Genomic DNA, 6,065 nt, shown 5'->3' with positions numbered 1-6,065 from the left:
AGCTTGATTTTGATCATGAGAAATATAAAATTGACTTTTCCGAACAGAAAGTCTAAGAACGATGCAGACAGGTGTACGTGACGTAAAACGTGATAGCTATAAAGTAAATTAACCATATTATTCGTGGTACTAATCGGTTGTACTTATATATCACGCGACATGCTCGTGACATTATCATTTCGGGTACGTTTTGAAACTGACCGCCGACGTTGAACTCTCGTCGTCCAATAAAATTTCGTTATTTAATACCTTCGATTTGGAAATGTGAAAGAGTCTTTCGGCGTATGGGCGTGTACTAAAGTCAGAAGCTCTAAAAAATCTTTAACAAAGGCGTTTCCGCCAAACATCAAAATTAATTTAAAACTTATTTTCCCAACAATATTTACATAATTGTCCCCGAAATAATAGATGTTAGAATAAACAAATCATCTTTCTATACTGCCGATGCAATTCGCTTGATAAATGTACCTTCGAAGACTTCCCATAAATATATGGTTAACGGTAATAGTTAGTGTAGGGAGCTGTTGGCTCGAACGCGTGGCATGCAGGGCTTGCCACCACCCTCCTACGCATTGTAACCCGGCTACCTGAATTAAAGGCTTTAAAAGTCGCTCGATGACTTAGGCCTAAGGTGGTGCCTTGGGTATTAGCCTAGCTGATTATTATTATTATTATATTTTATATAGCTCGCAAATATTTACCATTTAAACAGAAAAGGTATGTTTTTTAATTAAAAAAACAAAGACTTATTAACTAAATCCAGAAACCGAATGTAAGGAGTAGGACAAGATCCACGCCACTGGCATTCCCTTCGAAATATAAACCGTAGTAATTGTAAACTTCGGTTTACCTTTAACATCGAATCTTAACCTTGAACTCACGAGAAGCCTTGGAATCGAACCAATATCGCCTCTGCCTTTTTGGCGACTGGATAATTGTGCAACATGATACCTGTCCGTCCGATGTTACGATATTTCCAGATAGAACCTCTATAGCACGCGGTTTATGGACTATACATTGTACTAAAAGTACTGTTAAGTCAAAAGGAACCACCTATGGACTGCATTGGAAAGGATGATAAATTTGGCGAATAGGTAGATATGTCCATAATGAAAAGGGATCATAAAGCTAAACCATAAACAAATTTGAAGAAAATTAAAAACATACTAACAGCTCGTACCGGGCGGACAAAAACGGGAAACTCGGACCAAATAGATCTTCGAGTGAATAATTAAATTAAATAAAACTTTGTTTAGGGTTTAGCTTTATTATCCCTTTTCACTATGGACTTATCTACTTCAGCGGTTTTATCGCTTACCACCGTTTCAGAAAAACATCTCGGATGGGAAATGTATTTAGTGTACGAAAACCAATTCTGCCTTTCGACGATATTTAAGCATGGGCGTCCGCAGACAATACTCCAAGAATCGGCGAACATAGGGCAGCCTCGCTCGCCTTAGCACAAACACTACGGACACACATAAAACGTTATCTGGCAATAAACGAGTTAAAGCTTAAACGGTTTGTAGGGACTACAGCATTTCCCAAAACAACGTTTGTTTAAACAGCGTTTTTCAAATAAGCTTTTTGTCGAAATAGCAGCGATTCTCTATACAGTGTTTTTCAAAACAACAATTTGGTCAAACCGCGCTTTGTCATAGCGGCGGTTCTCAAAACAGCATTTGGTCGAAACGGCGTTTCCCAAAACCGCGCTGTTTTCTATAGCGCTAAAAGTTAGTATTGCAAAGTAACCTAAATTAACGCTGTGGGCGCATTCAACCGAATTCCCAATCGACCAACACATTTTAAAATTTGAATGAGAATGAACGATACGTAAACGATATTCCCATTCGACAGACAAGAAACCGAATCTCTATTTAATCGCATATTTAAATAAGAATTAATTAAAAAATTATCTGTGGCAAAATTTCAATTACTGAACATCGTATAAAATTACAGCAAAACAATCAAGAACACCGAGAGCTGACTCAATTTTGTTTTTCAATGGATTAATTATATTTTAATGGTAATTAAGAACTGCTTCTATGTATCTTTCTTTGAGGCGCCTGTATACGGGCCTAACCTTAAAATTAACCTAACTTTACCTTACCTCATTTTTTAGCAGGAACTAAATTTAAATAGCAATAATTTGGAAAAGGGGTCAATTTGGAGGTAGGCCCGAAGTTTAAATAGCAATATTTAGGAAAACGGGTCAATTGGGAGGTAGGCCCTTATTTTAAATAGCAATATTTTGGAAATGGGGTCAATTTGGAGGTAGGCCCTTATTTTAAATAGCAATATTTTGAAAAAGGGTTCAATTTGGAGGTAGGCCCTTATTTTAAATATCAATATTTTGGAAAAGGGGTCAATTTGGAGGTAGGTCCGAAGTTTAAATAGCAATATTTTGGAAAACGGGTCTTTTTTGTTTACAGACACTAAAACTAATTAGCAAATTTTAAAATTTAAATGAATCAAAATGGCAGCGGATATCCAATACTACAATATTACCGTATAAGACTTTTAATTTTTCTATTTTCTGAAGCTAAAACGACACCTGAATTTCATATGTATGTGTAATAACATTCTCCATCGTCAATTCATATTCCAAGCGGAATGAAATAACTAAAATTATTTAACCTATAAATTTAAACTAACCTTCCCCACATTATAATTAGATTTCCTGAACAGTAGTACGACTCTCTACTTCGAGACCTCCGATTGTTGAATTTCGCTCTAAATTTTCTTTAGTTTAATTTCATTCATTGTTTATCTATATGCTGTTTTGAGAAACCGCTGTCTTGACATAAGCCGCTATTTATGGAAAGCGCTGTTTTGACAAACCGCTGTTCTGAGAAACGCTTAACCAAGAAACAACGACTAAACTAAACGCTCTTTCGACACACCGCTGTAATGAGAAATACTATTTCGACAACCGCTGTTTTAGCAAAGCGACATTTTAATAAAATACTGTTTTTAAAAACGCCCTCTTATCAAATGCTATTATAATTAAGCTATCTTTTCCCTACACACCGCTAAAAGTATAATAGGTATAAAAGCATTTCCGAAGTTTTATAACTATTATTTCAAGTAATTGCTCTACTACTCTACTGAAATGTACTCCCGAAAATCATTCGATAGAAAATAAAAACGAAGCAAACCCCGATAAAAGGGGGGCAACGGCGCATATATCTTGGAAAGGGGGGAAGGGCCACGGAGCATAGCTCTTGAAAAGGTGGTTATTTCTTTTCCCCCCCCCCTTTGCGGGCGCCCTTGTATTACAGTTATATTCCTATTAAATTTTGGCCACCTGGTAAGCAGATTCCTTCTTTCAGCCGCAGAATGCCATTCCCTCCAATTAATCGCTAGGGACCTCTCTATGAAGGACGAGATAATTCCAATCTCTTTTACAAGATAGGAAAATCAGTGTTCCCATAGAAGTCTGGGAAATTTGTCTTTGATGCCGGGGGGGGGGGGGGGGTTGATATTTTCTAAGAGCTTACCTTCACTCTCTCGTTGACACACTACGCAAAAGCGTCTCACGGAAAAACACTCGAAGATAACTTTGGTTAATGAGCTTAATATTCTGCTAAAATACAACTAGGGATTTTTCTTTCAAACTATAGAGTAATGGCACTCCTTAGCTTTTACAATGGTCACCATTTTGGGCGCGAAAGGTTAATCTCTGCGAAAAAGCATGGTTGACGTCCCATGACATCACATTGCCATTACTCTATTGAGAGCTTTGAGAGTATTTTAGATTATAACTGCTCTTTTAAAGGGGAAATAAAAAACGGTCTGACCCGGAACGATAATGTATCTCGTAGTTTGAGTATCTTTTTTGTATCAGAATTTAAACGCCTCTATCAAAAAATGCCGACATCTTTATTTTCTTATAAAGCTTCCCTGAAGAGGACGATTTTAATTTTTGAAAAAAATGCAAGTTTTCATAGGTAATATAGCTTTAAAAACACTCTAGTGGCGAAACAAAAATTCCTTGAGATATGCCGGTGAATCTCGTGTTCAGATGTTTTCGGATTGTAGAAAAATTTTAGTTTTGCCAAATTCATGTTTGTCGTGACCTGGGTGCTGCATAGGTGCAAGTGGGACGTGCTTGCTATTTAAAGAGCGCGGAAAGCGTTCCCATTCTAAAAACACAAGTTCAAGTGATTTTGAAGATGTGCAACGTCAGAAGAGTAGACATTTCTGTGATTTAGAATTATCTCTTGGTGATGTAACTATATTATTACTTTAAACGCGGCACACAACTTTTTATTACTGTTGTTAATCATAATTTTATTATGTAATATTCTTGAAATTTTTCTTGTCATTCAGACGCCAAAATAACGGCCATTTACGGGGAAAAACTTTAAGATCATAGGTGGCATTTGGTCGGACTCTCTAACATTGAATTGCTACAGTAAACCTCGGGCAAAAAGGCACAAACAGATAAAAAATGTATAATACGTAGTGTCTATCTACCACCATCTCTGAGGGGTAAATAGTCGGGATCTATTAGTGGAAACTTAGATCAAGGCTATTTGCCCTAACTTTAGTGGAGCAAACAGCAACGACCGCGCGGACCAGTCTCTTTACGTAAATAGCCTGGTCCGCGCAGTGCTTGCTATCAAGCATCGAACAAGGGTCGAAAAACTGCCTCGGGCCGAGGCCGAGGCCTAGGCTACGATTAAATTGTCAAATCAGTGGCGTAGCGTGGGAGGGGCAAAGGGGGCCATGGCCCCGGGTGGCTTAGATGTAGGGGGCAGCCAGTGGCCTGGAAAATAGAAACGAATGCAGCCGGCCGAGATCGTGTATCAGAAAAATTATAAAAAAATATTGAAGGTCTACAATGTGCATGTTGAGATTAAGAAATCTGGGTTTCTTGGCAATCGAACAAGAGGTACCAATTAATATTGACCATTTCATTAAAGAGTTCGCTAAACGCAAAATAATATTTTAATTTTTAAATGACTTGAATCCTTTGCAATCAACAGAGCAACAAAGTTTCACAGATTTTTCACCGATTTTTTGCTTAGTTGCGAAAATAAAGGGGAGGGCGGCAAATTTAGGGTTTGCCCCGGGTGAAAGAAATTCACGCTACGCCACTGGGTCAAATGGCTAAATAAAGCTTCCAAATAAAAGTTTTAATTTCAAATATTGTAGATGTTTCGTCCCTCCAAGCAGCACCGCCCCCTCACGGTTCGCTTTTCGACGGTTCCCACGAAAAGAACCTAAAACAAAAGTTACAAAACTAAAACTAAAACTTTCGAGTATTGACTCCTCCTCCGCGCAAGACAGGGGAAAAAGCGTTCAAGGTGCCGGTAGCCGGACGATCGTCTCCACATATTCATTCTCCTTAGATATAAATTTACGGTAGAAAATGGGCCAAAATTTCAGTTATTCATGTTTTTAATAAGAGCAAAAACATCCTCGGTTCCTCGGCTATAGTTCGGCTATAGTTCGGTTCGATCCTTGCTTGCTATTTACCCCCACTTTAGGTGTTAATTCATTTTGGGAGGTAAATATCTTCAACCGTGCGGACAAAGCTATTTTACCCCAACCAGAAAGAAGCCCCGAAAGTCGGGGGTAAATAGGAACATCGAACGTGGACGGCCATTTCTCCCCAAAAATGATTGATATCTCGATTTGGATGAGAAATAGACTTCGCCGCGCGCATCATGCTATTTACCATTGAAAGTTGTGCCTGGAATTTTCAGCGTGTTCATCCAGTAAACCGGGTGTTTTTTTGCTCGGAAAAGTGATTTTTTTTCAAAAACTATGTTATCTTGAAAGTTGAAATTTTAAGTATACGTTATCCACAGCGGGGACACTCGTTAGCGAAATTTCATCGAAATCGTAAAATATTTTCACGTTTTTTTGAAACTTTAATTTTGCACCGTTAGATGTTACATTAAAATTGTCAATGAGAAACTTGTAGAGCATCTTCGAAAACGTAGAAATATGCGCCGAAAAAACACGACTTGAAAAAGTCACAAGTTGGGCTAGCTAAAATTAGTTCTCAATTTCCATAAGTACAGTAGGATATCTTTATAAAAGTCACAAGTTGA

Source organism: Leiobunum rupestre, chromosome 10 (genome assembly GCF_980474605.1).
Source record: "Leiobunum rupestre chromosome 10, qqLeiRupe1.1.hap1, whole genome shotgun sequence".
Taxonomy (NCBI): domain Eukaryota; kingdom Metazoa; phylum Arthropoda; class Arachnida; order Opiliones; family Sclerosomatidae; genus Leiobunum; species Leiobunum rupestre.
The sequence above is the reverse complement of the archived record's forward strand: the minus strand, read 5'-3'. Positions refer to the sequence as shown.